The sequence below is a fragment of the Podarcis melisellensis genome (genome assembly GCF_964234715.1).
Source record: "Podarcis melisellensis genome assembly, chromosome: 8".
Lineage (NCBI taxonomy): Eukaryota > Metazoa > Chordata > Lepidosauria > Squamata > Lacertidae > Podarcis > Podarcis melisellensis.
The window spans coordinates 64,606,257-64,627,610 of record NC_138540.1 but is presented as its reverse complement, the minus strand read 5'-3'; the positions used below and the strand labels follow the sequence as shown (position 1 = coordinate 64,627,610).

The window sequence follows — 21,354 nt, the reverse complement described above, 5'->3', positions numbered from 1 at the left end:
ACAGAACCTCAGTTTGCTATGTATTTTTTATTGATTGGGTGCAGCTGGCCCTCCCTGACTCCCCCCCCCCTTGGCTACACCCATGCTCCTGGGTGCTGGCTGGGGCTGGTGGGAGTTGGAGTCACAGAATTATTATTATTAATTTATTAATTTATTTATTATTTATACCCCGCCCATCTGGCTGGGTTTCCTCAGCCACTTTGGGTGGCTTCCAACAGAATATTAAAATACAATAGTCTAGAAGCATAGAATTGCAGAGTTGGAAGGGACCAAGAGGGTCATCCAGTCCAATGCCCTGTGATGCAAAAATCTTTTGCCAAACGAGGGGTCCGAACCCATGACCCTTAGATTAAGAATCTCATGCTTTACTGACTGAGCTATCCTGGAACATCCATCATCATCATAATTTTATTATTATGATTTATGCCACCTTTCGGCTTTCCGTAGTTAAAGCCATGCTCAAAGCAGCTTACAACATGAAAAATATTACATAATTTATAGGGTGGTTTCCCATATAATTCCCAAATTATTCAAGAATCACGTACAGTACTTACATACTTCTCAGAGTTGCCAATTCTTATTTCCATGTCACATGGTCTCAATCAGCCATTCACAGAATCTATCCTGGTTGTCTCATCAACCCTGCTTCATGTGAGCTTCCTTTAAAAATATGCCACTGACATCAGCCTTTCCTTTGAAATAGGAGATACACACTCCATCAAGTCAGGGTTTTAATTACCAGAGATTCGGAAGTGCTGCCGTGTTTGATGTCTGCAAAATATTAAAGCGAGATCCATAGCTGTGTTGGTACTACAATGATTTAACTCCCCTGTGGTTGGTTGCATCATGGAAAAAGACAGGACAGTGTATATTTTACTAATGTTGTTGCTATTTGGCATGAGGATTCCAGTTCAGATAGCTCTACTATGTTATCCCAATAGTATTTTGGCCAACCACAAAACTATCTGCCCTTATGCAGATATGATGCTTTATGAAGGTTAAGGATTCCCTACATACCAGGATGCAGAATCATGGTTTGAACCAGATTTACAAACCATAGTTTGTGTTAACCATTGATTCATATTAAATCTACACTGAGGAAACTATCATTAATAAGGCAGTTTCCTCACATCTTCAGAGTCTCTGCTTGAGAAGTGATAATCAGGGCCAGCCCTACCATTGGGTAAAGTGAGATTACTTCCTCAAGTGGAAGATGCTTGGGAACAGCATTTGAAGTCCCTTGGCTGTACCACCTAAACTTTCCTACAGCCATTCCCATCTGCTGGAAGACACGCTTTAAATCTAATGTCAGTTGTTCCTGAGGAAAAATGCATAGGATTGGGTTGTAAAACATGTATCACTGTACATCTGGAATTTTAATCAGAGTTACAGCAACAAACCATGGTTAAGTGTTATATTTTGACTGGCCCTAGGTAGGCATAAGTTTAAAAGTTTCTGGTATCTGACTGTAACAGGGGTGGGGAAGCTTTTTGGCACCAGGGGCCAGATCCTTGTCAGGAACTGCCTTACAGGCTAAATTTGACAGGTGCTTGGGGCTGTTCATCTGTCAGTCACATGATGCTATTATGACACTGCATGATTGACAGGTGTGCAGGGGCACAAACATAAAAATCCATTTCGCTCAGATCTTAAAACATTTTGAGCAAAGGCAAAGGTATATATTTGCTTACTTCAAAAACCTATACTACACTTTTCAACTTGGCGGCATAAAAGTTAATTTAATACAAATAGAACAAGTTAAAAAAATCAGCCAGCAATATAAAATAGAAAACAGCATAAAAGAACAATAAAACAGCCCTTAAGACAGCTTATTCAACCGCAGCTGAAACAGAGTTAAACACCAGAAAAACAGAAAATAAAACCAGCAGTTTTATGGCACAGGTTCTTAAATAGCTATTTCACTAATTATCAGTAAAAAATAAAATTTCCTCTCCATGCGACCAGGCACAGGAGCTTTCTACAAACTGATTTATTTTCTTCTTGCAGCCACAAATAACTCACATAGTCACAGGCCAGAAACCATTTGTGTGAGGGAATATTCTGTGAATAGATTTCCAACACTGTAGCATGTGTGTTTTCTTCACATCCCTCAGAGTTAATTAACCCTTCCCACCTTGTCCCATGCGCTACACATGAGAATTCTGATCAGACTAATTAAAACCTCCTCCCTCGATGGGAAGAGAATCTAACACTGAGGCAGTTAAGAGAGGCTAGTCATCACAAATTCCCCAGCCATGATCAACAGGAAGAAAAAGCCAGCCAGGACCAGGAAACAGAAAGGTTTTAACTAAAGGCACTGGTGACCCAATAAATCTTGATAGTACTTGGTCTACCTACACCTGGTACAGGGAACCTGTAGCCCTCCAGATGTTATTGGAATGCAGCTCCCATCATCCCAAACCATTGACTATGCTGGTTGGGGCTGATGGGAGTGGGAGTCCCGCCCCATTTGGAGGGCCACAGATTCCTCATCCCTAACCTACACTGAACATGTTGGCATTTCCTTTTATGGCAAACCCTCCCCCCACAAAGTATGCCAACAATATAGACCGTAGATCATAGAATTGTAGAGCTGGAAGGTACCACGAGGGTTATTAGTCCAACCCCCTGCAATGCATACCAATTGAGCATATATATGATATATTGAGCTATTAAGTTGGGCAAAGGCTTAAAGGTTATCTCAGGGCGCTTCAAGACCTTTACTGAGCATTCATCCTGATTTGTTTGCAGGAGGCTAGACATAATAGGCCAAAGCAAGTGTTTACCCATACTTACCAGTGCATTTTCAGACCACTTTTCTTATTGTGAAAAGTCTGGTCTTTAGGGGAAGGGATTTTGTGGCACCAGTGGTGCCAGTATGTGTTTGAATCCCACCCCAAAATAGGAACAATCCGGAAGGACCCTCACTTTGCACTGTCATAACAACCCCACTTAAAGCATGGCTCTGTCCAATGGAGGCTGGTCTTTGGGGCATCACCCCAAGCAGCTGCAATCTGCCCTCAGCAAGCCTGCATCTGCCTGCCTTACACATAACCAGAAGGTGGCCCTGGATGTCAGCTTCCCCCTCCTCTTCCTCCTCCTCCTCCGCTGTTGCCTCATGGTTGCCCTTGTCAAACTCTGCTGGGAGGAGAATGGAGAGAAAATGAGAATTATAGTTGTCTCTGCCTCTCATTCGCTGTGACGCTGCCTGTCATTGTATCTGGCTCCACCCTATCATTGAGCCTCCCTGTCTTCTGCCCTACCAGTTCCATTGGTCTGTCTCCTTCTAGTGCGAGAGGAAAAAGTGACAGGTTGTGTGAGAGAGAGGTTTTTGTTGTTGTGCCTGCCAAGCACAGCTACACAGGGGATCTAACCCATCTGACCTGTCACCCGGCCTGCACTCCATCTCCACCCCTTTCTCTGACTGGAATCTCTTAGTTCTGCTTATAATCTGATAATACCATTCTTTACGAGATCACAACCTTTTACCATGGCAACACAATTGACCTGATTTGTAGGGAAGGTAGATGGTCCATCCTTGCCAATTGGCACCATGCCGCTATTAAAACCAGCACTTGGCTCTGTGTTTTTGAGTGACATGAAATAAGGCTAAAATAATTGACGATGCGGGGGTGGGAGCAGGTGAAATTCTATCAGTCTCTCGACGTGGGGATCATTCAGAACTAGCGTTACCAGACTCTGTTTAAAGATTGGGCCTTTCGCAGTTGCAGAGAAGGGAGAATTTGAGCCTACGTCGCTTCTTTCCTTTTGGTGCTGAAGTGGTGATGGGAGAAACTGTCTTTGCTGAAACTCTCACTCTTAGGCAAACCTCCTGAAACCTGATGCTGCTCAGGTCTACATGCTGAGGATTGCAGCTTCCAAAGCTGAATCGCACCCCCTGTGTTGAATTTGGCAGCTGCCATCCTGTTGTGTCTGAGACTGGCATTTGCTGGGATCTACCTCAAAAGCAGACAATCTCAGGGCCCTGCTCACATTGCCATTTCAAATGCCGAGTAGTCCAGCTTTATAAATAAGCTCACAAAATTATGAGCCTGCTATGAAGCTGTAGCCTTCATTTCCACGCTGAGCATGGAAATGAGCTGGATGCTGAGGAAGGGAAGCCCACCCCCCATGGAAATGCAGGCTACTAGCCCCTCTTAGCCAGCAGTGCAGTGGCAAAATCAGAAGTGCAGAGCCCCTTCATGATAGTCACATCCACATAGAGTTGCCAGGTGAAGAGCATCCCAGATCCTGAGATTTCAGGACCCAAACCTGAGACCCAGGGGTGGCCCTGGAGAAGGGAGCCGAGGAGGGCGGATCCATTCTCTCGCACTTGGAGATTCAAGCCCTCCACCTGCCACCTGTAGGGAGTCAGGTAAACCTGGAGACTTAGGGTCAGACTTTGAAGTCTGGCAACAAAGCAGCCATGTCCCTTCTAATATTAAACAACAATATTATATTTATACAATAATAATAATTAGGGGTGCATTGGAACAAGATCCCCATGTGTTGTCTTTCAGCTAGATCTACTATTTTCTGTGCATGTACACGAGCAAATGATCTGGAGTGCTCCAATATCTTCTTTTCGGAGGGGCTTAATTTGCATTTTCCACAAAGTTCCGTTGTATGTAACAGAACTTGCACGCCGTTCTCTTGAAATGGAAGCACCTTGTGTTTTCAGGGTTCCCAAATCTTAGCCTTGGAATCACAGCAACTATAAAGCTTTGCTTTCATGCTGACTGGCCAGTTCTAGGACACTGGAGACAAGGTCCCTGCAGGGACTCTGCTGCAGAAATAGTAACAGGTCTTTGACACACACACCCCATCCAAGACCAGTACGCTACTGCTCTTAGCACACTACTAAAAAAAAGCCTTCTACCAAGGGAATTGGCAGATGAAGGATGTGTCCCATTAAACTTTAATTAGTTTAATGTAAATGCCCAGTGCACTTCCTTCTTTAAAAGTCTCACCACGGCAGAGGATTTCGCGCAGCAGCTAAGAAGGGCAGGAGAGGCAGCATCTTCCCAAAAAGAAGTCCTGGAGCATGCGGTTTGTAAATCAAAATAAGGTTTATTTACAAAACACCAAAAAACAATCCTGGCGACGAATCACACATCTCAGCAAAACACACACCCAAAGGGAGAAGGGGGAGAACAAACAAACAGGGGGACTATTTATACAGACTCATGTTCCTGGAAGCCTAATGACCTCCAGCTGCTCAGTGATTAGAGCGTTTCTGCTACTCTTTTAACCCTTTGATAGCAACACCCCCTCTCGCTCGTAACACTGAGCTGTACCAACCTTAATACAAATTTAAACCTGAACAGAAACATTTATGAGATTGCGGACTCAAAGCTTTTGTAAAACCGTCTGCGAGATTTTCTTGGCTTGGACAATACTTTAGTTCAATTAAACCTTGTTTTACACTTTGGCATACATTTTGATAACGGATATCCAAGTGTTTTGTGTGCGCCTTGAATTGACCTGATTTAGCTAGTTTAATACAAGGTTGATTGTCTTCCCACACTCTGATAGGTAGGGAACATTCTCCAAACAATTCTTGTACCAGTTGCTTATAAAATTCCAGTTCTCTACATATATCTGATAACGCATTGAACTCAGATTCAGTTGAACTTAAAGCTATAAGTGATTGTTTTCTTGATCTCCAACCAATTAGTGCATTTCCAAATTTTATCGCCATTCCTGACACTGATTTTCTATCTGGTCCAGCATCTGCCCAACTGCTGTCGGCCCAACATTCAAGTTGTGTGCTGCCCTCTGCTGATAGTTTTAAGCGAAAGCTTTTGGTAGTTTGGAGATACCTTAAAACTCTTTTTACTCCTTGCCAAGCATGCATTGATGGTTTTTCAGCTTGTCTACACAGCATGTTGACAGCATATGTTATATCGGGCCGAGTCCACTGTGCAATGTGGAGTAGACTGCCTATCGCTGACTGGTAAACCCCGGGATTACAGAACTCTGCCTTTTGCTCAGTTTGAGCATCCTTTGTGTAACTTAACTCCATTGGGGTTTTAACACCAGCACAGTTGTTCATTTTAAACCTTTCCAGCAACTGCTGGATTTTAGCTTCTTGGCTAAGCCAATAGTTACCATTTTCATCTTGCTGAATTTTAACTCCTAGATAAACAGATACATTGCCTAGTGATTTTATCTGAAACCTTTCTCCAAGCTTTGTGGCAAATTGTTGTGCAAGTTTATCATCCTTTCCACTGTATAATAAATCGTCAACAAATATCAAAACTGCTTCTTGTTCACATCCCGAGCCTTTTAGATAAAGACACGCATCTGCTGCGCTCTTTCTGAACCCCATGCTCTCTAGAGCATCGTTTAAGCAGGAATTCCAATTACGGGCGGACTGTTTCAACCCATAAATGGATTTGTGTAGGCGCCAGACCTGGTTTGGCTTGTCTCCTTCAAAACCTGGTGGTGGTGTCATATAGACTTCCTCCTGTAAGTCTGCATTTAAATAAGCCACATTGACATCAAAATGAAACAGCTTATTTCCCTTCTTAGCTGAAGAGGCTAGAAGCATTCTTAATGACTCCGATCTTGAAGTAGGGGCATAGATTTGAGAATAGTGAACACCTTTGCGCTGCGAAAACCCTTTTGCAACTAGTCGGGCTTTATATTGCAACTCTTCAGTAGTTGTGGGCTTTAAACGATATACCCATCGACAACCTACAGCTTGTTGCCCTTTCGGAAGCTCTGTACTTGTAAACACACCGAGAGACTTCATTGAAGCCATCTCTTTTTCCATTGCTTCCTGCCACTTTACGGCTTCTGAGCTTGGAAGCTGTTGTACTTCCATATAGCTTTCTGGCTCACACTGTGCCATATTTACGTATACACTTGTCACCTTAAACCGCTCTGGCGGCTTGCCCTTCGTGGCGCGTTTTGACCTGCGCAATTGCTCCTCTTGTGCCCCCTCTGACCGTTGGCTGTCAGAATCTGTCTCAGACTTTATGTCTGGACGTGCCTCTAGGGATAAAGACCTCCGTTTAGATACCTCCCTTGGGCTTGGTGTTGCAGGTGACCTGCTTTGCTTTTGCTGTCTGCTAGGCCTACTGACTGGCGAAGTTGGAGCACTCCTAGATTCTGGCTTTTCTACCTTAGGAGAAGAACCTCGTGCCTGATCAGAATCTGCATCTGAACCATGTGCACCATCCCCTTCTGGCTCATCACTCTCTGGACTTTCTTTCTCAGCATGAATGCCTAAATCATCTCTCAAAATGTCAGGGTTAGCGTGTAAGTGAGTCCATCCGGACTGCTCACAAAAATCAGCGCTCCTACTGAGGACCACTCTTGTAGTATCCCCACCTGGGTCCACAAACCTCCAAGATTTGGCATGTGGTTCGTACCCGCAAAAGATGAGTTTCCTAGCCCTTGGACTTCCCTTTTCCCTTAACGCTTTTGGGATAAGTACATAGGCTTGAGATCCAAACACCCGAAAGTAATTAACTTTGGGCTTCTTCCCATATAAAGCAAAATAAGGCATAGTATCAATTACCGAATTATATACTCGGTTCAGAATATGAGTAGCCGCCTGCCAGGCTTCCGCCCAGTAACTCTGAGGAAGTTTAGCATCAAACAACATAGAGTTTGCCAACTCTTGCAGAACCCTATTTTTACGTTCGGCCACGCCTCCTTCTTGGGGGGAATAAGGTGTAGACAGACGATGCTTAATTCCCTTTTTCTTAAAGAAATTCTGCAACACAGACCCGGTAAATTCTGACCCTCTGTCTGTCTGAAAAGCAAGTACTCTAGTACCGAATTCAAGTTCTACCGCATGAACCCAATTTTTAACTGTTTCTGCAGTATCTGCTTTTGTTTTGAGAGGAAAAAACCATGTAACCTTTGTTTTGTCATCCGAGAGACACAGTGCATACTTCGAACCTCCCATGCTAGCAACAGGCATTGGGCCACATAGGTCCATATGCACAAGTTGGAATACTTTGTCAGATTTCCTATCTGAACTGGGATAGCTGCATCTATGAACCTTCGCACTTTTGCATGCAGTACAATCCAAATACTTAGTACATTTGTTCAATTTGCACCCTTCTGATAATTCAGGTTGCCTTTTAACATACTGAAAATTAATATGCCCTAAACGGCGGTGCCATAAATGAACACAAGAATTATGGGTAGGCGTGTTCACACAACCAGCATGAACCTGTTCAACTTCATCTGGACTTGTCTCAAAATAATATAACCCATTTCTGCATTCCACCTGCAAAAGAGATACGTTATTCTTTGAAATAGTGCAAACCCCATTTTCAAACACAGTTTTAAACCCATTTCTATCAAGTTCTGACACAGACAAAATACACCCCTTCAGTCCCTTTAGCACGTAGGCATCAATTTCTGTTTGCAAACAATTTAAGAACACTGTGCCTACAGTCTCTAAGGAACGTTTAGTTGAATCTGCCATTGTCACAACTTTAGGGGTTTGCAAATGTCTGCAATTCTGCAAACGTACACTAGATGGCGCCACCAGGTGGTGAGATGCACCACTGTCGATCAACCAGCGTAGATTGCTGCCTTGGCCACGCCCTTGCATCAACGCCATTGCTGAAGCCATGTGCTGTGTGCTGTGGGAGTAGCCACGACCTCCTCCTCTTCTTCGACGTCCCCTGGAACTCCTTGTCTGGTAACTAGGGGTAACGGCCTTGTTGCTGTCTTGACCAGGTTCACGTGTGCAATTCCTGATTAGGTGGGAAGGGGAACCACAGCGAAAACAATGTCTAGCTGCAAAAGCATTTACTGTGTGCTCAAACTCAGCATCAACACTCTTAGGCACAGCATAACTCCCCTTTAAAGACAGACCTCTTTCTCTTTGCCTTTTATCCTGTTCATCCGCAAGCCGAGAAGAAATGTATTCAAGGGTTAATTCAGTTGAAGGCATAGCTTCCAAAGTTAGAGCTAGAGTCTCATAGCTTTTATCAAGAGAAGACAACAATATGTATGACTGCTGCTCCATAGAGAAAGGAATGCCCAGCTGTCTTAGTTGATTAAAGGCAGACACCATTTTGGCAATATGTTCTTTCACACACGCTCCCGGTTGGAGACGTAAATCAAACAAACATCTTGTAGCATGGATCTTGGCCCCCGCAGTGTTTCTGGAATTTAACCGCTGCAGAACCGTCCAGACCTCATGCGTGTTCTTTAACTCAGAAACATAAGGCATTTGCTCTGGTCCCACTGCCAAAACTAGTAGACCTTGGGCTTTCCTGTCGCGTTTCTGTGAAGCTGCTGCTGCTGCTTTGGCTTCTGCAGACGCGTCTGCAGCTGCCTGTAAAGGCGGTGCTTCAGTACAGCTCCACAACTCTTTTGCTTGCAACCAAACCCTTACTCTAGCCTTCCAATCTTGCCAATTTTTCCCATTGAGTCGCGTAAACGGGACAGTAAAACTTTCCTGGGACTCTGCCATCCTCCCTGGGGCTTAGGAACGATACTCACACACCTGTAGACCGTCTCCCAGCTGCTGAGGTGGCTCCTTGAGGAATCAGACGTCTTCCAGCGAGTACAAACTGCGCAGTGCCTCTTTAAAACTTTTCTAGGCACGTTGCAGGACTCAAGCTGCTTTGGAGGCTTTCGTTGTCAGCAACCGCTTCTGTCTTCACTCCAGTCCTTGCATAAATCACTCTGAACTGCTCTCCTTATCTCCTTCTTGACGTACAAACATCCATAACCTGTCCCATTAAACTTTAATTAGTTTAATGTAAATGCCCGGTGCACTTCCTTCTTTAAAAGTCTCACCACGGCAGAGGATTTCGCGCAGCAGCTAAGAAGGGCAGGAGAGGCAGCATCTTCCCAAAAAGAAGTCCTGGAGCATGCGGTTTGTAAATCAAAATAAGGTTTATTTACAAAACACCAAAAAACAATCCTGGCGACGAATCACACATCTCAGCAAAACACACACCCAAAGGGAGAAGGGGGAGAACAAACAAACAGGGGGACTATTTATACAGACTCATGTTCCTGGAAGCCTAATGACCTCCAGCTGCTCAGTGATTAGAGCGTTTCTGCTACTCTTTTAACCCTTTGATAGCAACAGGATGTAGCCATCTATCTCTGCTCTGCAAGCCTGCTTGGCTTTCCTTCCTCCATGGCTATTTATATCTTTCTTTCTTTCTTTCTTTCTTTCTTTCTTTCTTTCTTTCTTTCTTTCTTTCTTTCTTTCTTTCTTCTTACTTACTTATTTACTTCAAACCCCACCCTTCCTCCCAAAGGTGCTAAGGGCAGCAAATGCAATGTTAAAACAATACATTAAATCAACATATTTAAAAAGTACCTAAAATAACTGCCTACTCTCACAGCAATACTTTCAATGTTTGCAAGAACAGAATTTTTCAGGCATAAAATGCTTGGGTATACAGAAATGTTTTTAAATTCCTGCTGAGGAAGACAGATGCATCTCACCAGGGAGGGCATTCCACAAATGGGGAACCACCACCAAGAAGGCCCTGTCACAGGTCAACGCCATCCGGGCAACACCCAGCAGTGGCACCACTGATATAGAAACCAGGTAGACTGGTGAAGACAGATGGAGAACGCTCTCCTCTCTCTACCAGCCTGCTCACTTGTCTGGATGGAATTCCTGGACACCTATAGTGACCAAGCAGATTGTTAAAGGCGCAGCTGCAGTAGCCCCTAGTGGCGAAACGTTACTGACATTATCATGTCAACCTATAGCAAGTCCATGTTCATACATATCAGGTGTGGGGAACTTTTGGCCATGTTACTGGACTACAACTCCCACAATCTCTTTTTTTTAAATATATTTTTATTGAATTTTCCATCCATAACACAAAAAATAACACAATAAAGAACATACAACACGTATAATTTCAAACTCTTAATTTCCTGTTCCTTACTCTCCCGACTTCCTCATACCTCCCCTTTCTGCATTCTCATGTCAAATTAATTAATTAACAAATCCCTCCCTTGTTTTCAAGCTAATTGTAAAAAGATTCCATTTCTTTCACTTAACCATTATTGCTATTAACCCCTCTTTTTTCTCATTCAACACCAATCTAGCATTCACTAATTCTTGAGTATTTCTTTAAATAGTCTTTAAATTTTTTCCAATCTTCTTCCGCTGTCGCTCTTCCCTGGTCTCGGATTCTGCTCGTCATCTCTACCAGGCCCATACAACTCCCACAATCTCTTGCCATTGGGCATGCTGGCTGGGGCTGATGGGAGTTGTAGTGCCCAGGGTTTGTGGGAATGTTGAGGATAGTAGGAGAGGATATATTGATTAAAAAATATCCTTCCTCACTCATGCTAGTCAGCTGGTAGCAGAGGACATTCCCCTGTATATTGCAGGAAGCTAATTGGTAGTATCTCTTGAGTTAAGCAATCCAGTCTGGCTTGTCCAGATTGGATTGTTCCTGGTAAATTCCCTTTGTTCCCTTTTAAAAAGAATAAAGACACAACAGTCTTCTCTTAAAAGTAATAAGAAGTTTACTTACATTCAGTTCACAGTATGATCATGAAGGTAGGCTTTGGCTTGTAGTTACAGATGAGTGTGGGTTCATCCCATGTGGCAAATGAGCCCATGTGCTGCTGGCCAGCAGACAGCAAAAGAACACCAAGGTGGAACAAGGCAAAACAGCAAAAGGAGAGTAAGGGAAGATGGCTGTGTGACTAGCCCTTATACGGGGTCTCCCAGGGTCACCTGGGAGTCACACGCAGAAGGAGGATGCTCCAGACCAGGTGTCACAGGAAGTCCTCCTGGTTGGAGTAACATCCCCCTGTGTGTCCACTCTGGGCAAACAGGAAATGTTGTACTTGACTGCTACAGTGATGTTACATCCCACAAGGTTCCCCACCGCACCTGATATATACAGAGGTGTGGCAGACATTGCATTTTATTGGTGTGCTGAAAGCTGCATGTATATATTAGAATGCAATGGTGTAGGGCACTCCTGTGGGAATAGGCCCATTGGAGCTATTGGAAAAAGGTGGCTGGGAAGATCTGAAGGCAGCCAGTTGTGCAGTGAAAGCCATGCATTTGATTTTTCTAACGTAAGTACCAATGAGACCTTGTGATGCGCTCTAAGATTCTTTTAGGTCAGCTCCATGAGCTTCTCTGATATATTATATTTATCACACCCTTCCAAAAAGGAGCTCAGGGAAATCATACATGAGATTATCTCATTTATCCTTACACGACACTCCAGTTGACCTGCCTATGGTCGCTTGGTGAGCTCCCCCCTCCTTTTCCATCATTGGCTCTCTGCTTTTAAGTTGTTAATCTGTAAAAGTAAAGCAGAACTGAGCAATATACAAGTGAGACCTGAAACAACATGTTGAAGCCTGGAGTTCTCTTGCTCAGGGTTCCAGCCAGATAGCCATGCTATCTTCCAGTGCACTCCGATCTCCAACCTACCCCACAGTTTTCTACCACTCCCAACAGCCAGTCAGGGTTAGGGACTCGGGATAAATTCAATTCGGTTCTCCGTTAAAACAAAAGCTATCACATTTGCACTGCCCGAAACAATATGCTAACCAGAACACAGCTACTGTATCTGTCAAAACTTGCACCTGTTGGAACTTGGCGATGTAGTTCTCCAACTGAACAATGTTTACACTATATATACATATATATACTGTATATATATATATATATATGGGTTTTGGTGTCCTCGGGTGTCTTCCCGTGTAAAAGTTGGGGTGTCTAGGCGACGTTTCGACGAGGTCTCACTCGTCATCTTCAGGCTGGTGCTTTCGGCTTCTTGTTACTGGAACAGAGCAGGATCTCAGTGTTTGAGTTCCTATAAATACTGTTGAGGGGGTGTGGTGTATAGCCTCCAATGTTCTGGGCAGAGAGGAAGTTCCCAGGCTAGTGTGCCTTTTCTTCTTTTGTTCCTTAATTACTTGAGGGATATCTTGAGTGATTTCTTGAGTGATATCCTGAGTACCACTTAGGTGGGTCATTAGGTGTGGATTAGTTGCTAAAGTCTTTGTGTCTTGACCTCTTGAACTTTGTGAAGAGTTTTTCTGAGAAGATGGCTGTACTGCACTTAGTTGTGCTCTGGCTTGGCTTCGTGTATAGGGGCGAGCTGTGGTTTTGTGGCCTGTGTCAGCCAGATCTGTGTAGGGATTGCAGGGGGGTGCAGCATCCGGAGGTGCCACCATGGTTTGGCTACTGGATGGTGTCTGTAATTTATCTGTGGAGAGGGTCTGGGTTTGGGTCTGGTGTGGTTGATTGGTGATAGCGTTCTGTGTGCCTCTGGATCTGGTGTCAGTTTTTGTGGGGAGGGCTAATTTCCAGATGTCTGGCAAGCGGGATGTGTCGTCACGCTTGTTCATGTTGTGAGGGTGTTTCTCTATCTCGATGGCTTCCATGATTATTCTCTTGTGGTGATGTTCCATGTTAAAGAGCAATTTGGAATCTGCAAAATTAATTTCGTGTCCTGTTTCTTTCATGTGTTGGAAAAGCGAGGAAGTTTTTTCTTCTTTTTTGACGGCATTCTTGTGTTCTGCGATACGTGCATTTATTCGTCTGTTTGTTTGTCCAATGTACGTGGCTGGGCAGACTTTGCAGGGTATTTCATAGACCCCTTGGTTTTCCAACTGGATTTTATCCTTGGGGTTTCTGAGGATATTGGCTATTTTTTGGTTGGTGCAAAAGGCTGTTTTGATATTGTGTTTATGGAGGATTTTGCTAATTTTATCTGTAGTGCCCTTGATATAAGGAAGGAGGGCCAAGCCAGAGCACAACTAAGTGCAGTACAGCCATCTTCTCAGAAAAACTCTTCACAAAGTTCAAGAGGTCAAGACACAAAGACTTTAGCAACTAATCCACACCTAATGACCCACCTAAGTGGTACTCAGGATATCACTCAAGAAATCACTCAAGATATCCCTCAAGTAATTAAGGAACAAAAGAAGAAAAGGCACACTAGCCTGGGAACTTCCTCTCTGCCCAGAACATTGGAGGCTATACACCACACCCCCTCAACAGTATTTATAGGAACTCAAACACTGAGATCCTGCTCTGTTCCAGTAACAAGAAGCCGAAAGCACCAGCCTGAAGATGACGAGTGAGACCTCGTCGAAACGTCGCCTAGACACCCCAACTTTTACACGGGAAGACACCCGAGGACACCAAAACCTGCATATATATATATATATATATATGGGGAAAATATTAATGAAAATGAATATATTCATGAAAATAACACAAAAATGTATTGTATATGGGGAAATTGTTTTGCAAATATGTGTGCATTAGTCAAAACTGCATACAAGAATGTGTCTATTAAAAGAAATCCACGCTGCATAATTTTTGTGAAGCAGCTCTCCAGGGTCTCTGGTAGAGGACAACCTTCCCCATCATCTGCTCACTGGGATGCTTTTCACTGCCAGGAATTAAGATAGAGACCCTGCACCTGTGCTCTGCCACCTACAAACTACAGTCCTCTCCCCAATAATATTTATCACTGTGGTGCTACAGTACTATGGAAGGCTTATCTCCACAATAGGCTCACAACAGGATTAGCAAACAAACCAACTATGGTACCAGGTGCAAGGAGAGATTGTGATCACCACTACAACACTTGGGGAAGAGATGCTTAACCTTTTCCTTCCTTGGGGCCAGAAAAAAACACAACCCAATGCAGCAATTAGCATTATTTTATAAAACATTAAGATATATTTTGTATGGCTTTGTATAATACTAATGGCCACATGAGAACAAGGTGGTTTTTATTGAAATCGTTGCTGGGAGGGGGTTAAACCTCCCCGCCTTGTGCCCTGCAGTGCCAATCACACACACCCCCGGCCCCCAATTTATGTTTATTAAAAAAAGAAAAACCTGCAATGTGATTGCCAATCACTTCATTAATGTTACTAACTGAGCTAGAATCTAGACACATATAAAAAATGCTGTGAAAATTGTTGTTTTTTACAGTTTTGAAAAATACAGTGGTACCTCAGGTTAAGTACTTAATTTGTTCCAGAGGTCCGTTCTTAACCTGAATGTTCTTAACCTGAAGCACCACTTTAGCTAATGGGGCCTCCTGCTGCTGCCGCGCCGCCAGAGCATGATTTCTGTTCTCATCCCGAAGCAAAGTTCTTAACCCGAGGAACTATTTCTGGGTTAGCGGAGTCTGTAACCTGAAGCGTCTGTAACCTGAAGCATATGTAATCCGAGGTACCACTGTACCATATTTTTCCGTATATAACACAACCCCATGTATAAGACGACCCCTTCTTTCGAGAGACCAAAATTAAGAAATCAGTATTTTAAAGTTGTTCAGCCTTTTGGGGAAATCATCAAAAAGCTGTTGAGCTTTTTGCCTCTCCAGCTTGCATCTGTCTTCACCTCGCCTCAGCTGGTGAGAGCCGACAATACCGCGGCCAAGCTCCCTCCTCGCCTCGGCACTGCCTTGCCTCTCAAGCTAGCTCCGTGGCCCTGAGTCCGGCACTCGCTGGAGCCACCAGCTCACCCAAGACTTAGAATATAAATCAGTGTATAAGATGGGGGGGGGGGGCATTGTCTTGTACACAGAAAAATATGGCATATTGAATTTGCTCGCCATCGCCATCTAGTGTCACACTTGTATAATGCACTTTAAACACACTTAAAACGTTCTATTTGCAGCTGCATAGCTGAGTCCTGAATCAAAGCATTGTGGGTAGGCAACCTCAGGCCCTCCAGGAACCTGTCTCCAGTCCTTGGGACATTGCAGGCCACAGCCCCTCTCTCTTCATTTGCCCTGCTCTGTGTGCTAAGTGATTACTTTGGCCTGGTGCCCTTGACCTGTGGTAATGCCTCTTGTTTCCCTGGGTGGAGGATCGAGAGGTATGCATGTGTGTGCAAACCTCTGGCTTTTGACTGGGAAGAACATAGCCCCACTGCACAAAGGCAAGAGTCACTTCCATTGCTCCACCCACTTTTGATTCTGGCCCCTCCCACCAATGGTCTGCAGTTCCCAGAAGCTTGTCTCCATGGGAATGGCTGCTCACTCTGGTCTAGCCACAGGCATTCAGCTGGCTCCTAAGGGACACAGGCTGCTGAAGCAGATAGGCCTCGTTCTGCTGCGGCACAACAATTCGTATGCACCTACATATTGGCCACAAAGCTTGTTCTGGCTCCTCCTCAGACAATGATGAAGAGGCTGGCATATTCTTTTACGGGGAAGGGGCTGTTTTGAGCGCTTCAAACAACTCGGCTGTTGGCATTTGGTAAGCTCTTACATTCCTAACCATGCCCTGGGGGGCTATTCCCTTTTACAAGAGATTTATTTTAAAGGACTGCAACCGCCAAGATGTGCATTATGGTCCCCTTACACATGTATTGAGCCTCGGGCTCAATAAAGAGATTTTAAATAGTCGAGAATTGATGTCTGCTTCAACTGGGCTTTTAACTGGATATGTTCCATTGAGTCCTTCTGCTCATCACTGGGTTCTTATTTGCTTGGGAAAGAGGGACAGATGAAAGTTGGCTTCATTTGAACTGATTCCTCCTGGGTCTACCTCCTTTCTGTTTTTAACCTCATAATAACCCCATGGACTCCCAGCAGGACACACACCATGGCCCTGCCAGCCCCTGCAAGTGCTTTTGCTTGGCTGGAACACATCTTTGAACTCTGATAAGGCGTCTGGCTTGTCTGGATGGAGGAGAGATAGGTGTGTGGAGTTTACTCCTCACAGAGCTACAGTTCCCAGCACACTTAACAAACTAGAGTTCCCAGGATTATTTAGCAAAGTCATGTTCTTTAAATGTCTGGTGTTTGTGCAGTCACCGTTCTAGAATGTATAATCTAAGGCAGGGATGGAGAACCCTTTTTTTTTAATTTCAAGGACCACTTTCCATTGGGGGTAATCTGTCAGGGGTCAGATATTGGAGGTGGTTGGAGCCAGGGCCAAAAGTGGACAAGGCCCAATTGGAAAGGGAGTGAGGCACCCTGTTTCCTCTTTATACCTCTTTCGGCTACCCCACTTCCCCTCCAGCCAGGGCTGAAGGCACACTGGTCCCTGACCCCTGCTTAGGGGGAGGAAAAACACACTCTCTCATGCACACTAAAACTCCTTATAGGAGAAAAGATTTGCAACAGAGCTTTGAGACTGAAAGTGACCTGAGAAAATATGACTATGAAATACAACTATATGGATGGGATTTTTCCCCCCTCTCCCTCCCTCCCTCCCCAGTGCTGCTTAAAATGCAGCAACATCCTTGGTGAGAGATGACCACTTTCTTGGCAATGAAACTTGGCCAAGAGAAGGTGCAGCTCTGAATAACTAACTGAGCTCTCTTGATCTTGGAGGCAACAGCAGGTAAGTTGCTTTGCCCAGGTTGGGAAGAAGAGGTAGCAATTGCCCCTGATATGAGCTGTGATAAAGGGTGGCCCTGGGCCCTGAGCACCAACTATTTGCATCGCACCCCAGATTCCCTTCCCCTTACTTTTTAAAAACTCTTCCCATCTTTCTTTGTCCAGAGATATCTCTACATAGAGCGTTTAGGATATATTTATCATAGTTCTATCCCAAACAAGGATGGGGGTGGGTATGTCATAGGAACATAGGAAGCTACATACCATCAGAACATTGTTCCTTCTAGCCCAGTATTGTCTACACTGACTGGCAGCAGTTCTCCAGGGTCTCAGATGGGGAACATTCCCAGCCCTACCTGGAGATACTGGGGATTGAACTGGGGATTTTCTGCATGCTGGGCAGATGCTCAGCTATTGGCTACAGCCCTTCTCCAACTTACGGATGTCAGTTATGGTTTCTCATACTTCTCTCCACCCCCCACCCCCATCTTAAGTTCAGTTCTCCATGTTTCCACATCAGTTTGCTATATATATACAGTAGTACTGCAGGTTAAGTACTTAATTCGTTCCGGAGGTCCATACTTAAACTGAAACTGTTCTTAACCTGAAGCACCACTTTAGCTAATGGGGTCTCCAGCTGCTGCTGCTGCCGCGCCGCCAGAGCCCGATTTTTGTTCTCATCCTAAAGCCAAGTTCTTAACCTGAAGCACTATTTCTGGGTTAGCGGAGTCTGTAACCTGAAGCGTATGTAACCTAAGGTACCACTGTATATATATATATATTTTTTTAAAAGTCCTCATGAAGATTCATCAGCATTCTACTGTGAATTTCTCCTAATAGACACATGTATATGTCATTTTGCCTAATAGACACATTTTTGCAAAGCAATTTCCCCTAATGTGATGCTTTTGTGTGTGTGTGTGTTATGTTCACTAATATATGCACATTTATGCACAGTTTATGCATTTTGTTCTTGGCTGGAACACCACACTGCAAAATTCAGAGAAGTGCACATTTTGAAGGATGGCTTTCTTTCCGTTCTCAGATACTTTCAGAAAGTGTGGGTTAGGTATGTTCACCTTGAAATGTGAAGGGAATCAAATCCCTCCTCCCCCTCCAGTCCCTAAGACTCCTAACTTATGGTACTTCCCTCATGGAACTCAGTGTGGCACATACCAGGTTTGCAGGCAGCCACTCGCCCAGGTACAGACAGAGCCCAGAACTGCTTATCTCCCACAAGGGTGGTGTGTCACATGCCTTCAGATCAGGCCCTACTGGCATCTGTTAAAAAGGGGGCGGCAGTTCACTCAATGGATGCAGACCCACCTGAACTGATCCAACCACCCTCAGACACCCACTCAAAGAGAAGCATGCAAAGTGTGGCAGTAATTCAGCAGTGATTTGCATAAACCCTGCTGGATCAGGCTCATGGCCCACCTAGTTCAGCATCCTGCTCATACAGTGGCCAACCAGATGCCTGTGGGAATCCTGTAGGCCGCATCCAAGCACAAGAGCACTCTCCCCTCTTGTGGTTTCCAGCAAATGATATTCAGAAGCATTACTGCCTCCAGTTGTAGCCATCGATAGCCTTCTGCTCCATGGATTTGTCTAATCCTCTTTTACAGAGATCCAAGTTGGTGGCCATCACTGACTCTGGTGGAAGCAAATTCCCAAGTGTAGCTATGCATACTGCGTGAATAATTTGCTTTCTTTTATCTGTCCTGGATCTTCCAACATTCCGCTTCCTTGGATGTCCCCAAATTCTAGCGTTAGGAGAGAAAGAGAACAACTTTTTTCTATTCACTTTCTCCATATCATGCATAATTTTTCCAGCTCCTGCCCTGCCACCTCTTACTCACCGTTTCTCCAAACAAAAAAGTCCCAAACCCTCATCCTACCTTCTCCCCAGACATGGTGACTCAACTCTTTATCTACATGTGAAATATATAACCGGTGTATGTTAATTGGTTTCCAGAAACACTTGATTCATCTAAGAGCATCTCTTAGAAAAGAAGGTGCCCCGCCACCTCACTGCCCCGCCTTGGCTGCTGGAAGCAGAAACTTGAGATTCCAGCGTGCCCATGCTGGGTGGGGTATGTGCTTGCTGTTTGCACTCTGGGTATGGGAACAAGGAGCCACCTGAAGTGGATTAAGAGCTCCTTGTAACTTGTGTTAGCTAGCCTGCTCTTTGTGTCTTTGTTTTCTTTACATGCCACGTTTTACGTTCTCTTCTATTTGCTTCAAATGAAGCTCTCTTTTGTTGGAGATGACAATGGGGTTTTAACTGGGGTGATTCAAAACACTCAGCCTACAGAAGCTTCCTATCGCTGAGTAATCTGATGCTGCTTGGGGAGAGGGTGCACATGACACTCCACCCAGGGATGCTACCATCTGAAACCACTTTCCCAAGGTGAGCTATTCTTCCTGGCTCTCCGTATTTCGAATATCAGTTACCCTGCCCAATGCCCCTTGCTGGATGTTGTTGATGAGAGGGAGAGGAGAGGGATGGGCAGGCTGTGCAAAGTGCACTCCAAAAATAATCTGGGGTGGAGGTGGGAGGATTGACCTGGTTTGCACGTAATGCTAAACCAAAACATGGCTTGGTGCAAACTCATGAGTGTGCAGGATCATGGAGAGGAGATTGTATCTGCTCTGGTTCTCCTTGGGGAAGGGCTGTAGCTCTGTAGTAGAGCTTCAGCTTTGCATACAGAAGGTCCCCAGTTCAATCCCCCACATCTCCATGTAGACACTACTGAGTTAGATGGACCCAAGGGTCTGATTCAGTTCCAGGCATATTCCTATGTTCTTCTAGTCCTGTTGTTGCTACAAGCTAAGCCATGGTTAGCATGTCATCTGATCCTGGGCTCATGGTTTGTCTCACACCAGACAAGCCACAAGCTACAGCAACCAAAGGTTGTTCTTGGTTTGTCTGGAGGAGACAAACCCAGGTACAGACAACAAGATAAGCCAAACCATGCAGTAGGAGCAGGATCTGAAGAAAAGCAAAGTTAAAGTGATCTCTTATCCAGGAGTCCGCATGTTCACTGAGCCATGGTTTGGCTTAGCATCACATGTGATTGGAAGCATTGTGCACAAAATTAATTTAGATTCCAGATTAGATTCAGTTCATGCCCATATGGCAGCTGTGGGGAGCCCATGCCCCCCCCCATGTTGTTGGACTCCACTTCCAATCAGCCCCCAGCCAGCATGGCCAAACTTTGGGGCTGATGGGAGTTGTAGTGCAGCAACTTCGGGGGGGGGGGGACACAGGCTCCCTATCTCTGCCTTATGGCAATGATATCATATAGGGCCCACCCCAAGATATTTTGCTGACTGAGCAGGAGCAGCAAAAGCCCTCTGTCCAAGCCAGTCACACTGTATAGCACCCAAGTCCAGCCAAAATATCTGGCACCAGAGGCAGAAAATCCTGTAAGCAGTAAAAAACAACATCAATAATACAACCATTTTTCTGCCCTTACATGGCTTCCCAAATCAGCTGCTTGGGGCAGATGGTGCAGGGGGGATTGTGGTCGATATGGTGCTCTCCAGATGTTGCTGGACTACAACTCCCATCATCCCTGACTGCGGCTGATGGAAGTTGTAGACCAAAACATCTGAAAGATACCATACTGGTTACACATGCCACAGCAGGACCATGAGTGCACACTCATAGCATCATCACAGCCATACAAATAATGTATTGGACCAGAATTTGCTGTCGCTCAATGGGGGAACATCTGCTTTGCATGCAAAAGATCCCAGATTCAATCCGCCAGCATCTCCAGGTAGGGCTGGGAAAGATTCCTTGCCTGAAACCCTGGAGAGCCAGTGGGGGCATTCCTGAGCTCGATGGATCAAGGGTCTGACTCATAAGGTAGCTTGCTACCACTACAATCCTGTTTCAAAGGAGTTCACAGATCGGTTGACTCATAAAACCTACCCAAAGTCTTTAGTGTGCAGGCTTCGCTGTCAACTCCATCTGCTGCAGAGGTTTTTGATGCGATAACCAGGAAATGTGTGCTAAGCAGGGTGAAGCCTGTGGCAGTCTCTC

General features: G+C 44.8%; 1 long non-coding RNA gene across 1 annotated transcript in view; it reads left to right on the top strand.

Annotated features, from left to right (window-relative positions):
* Positions 1-17,830, top strand: part of LOC309375666 — a 52,408-nt gene extending 34,578 nt beyond the window's left edge. The window contains exon 4 of the long non-coding RNA XR_014170986.1: positions 17,182-17,830. This is a non-coding gene — a long non-coding RNA (uncharacterized lncRNA). The remainder of the gene's footprint in view (positions 1-17,181) is intronic.
* The last annotated feature ends 3,524 nt before the right edge of the window (positions 17,831-21,354 follow it).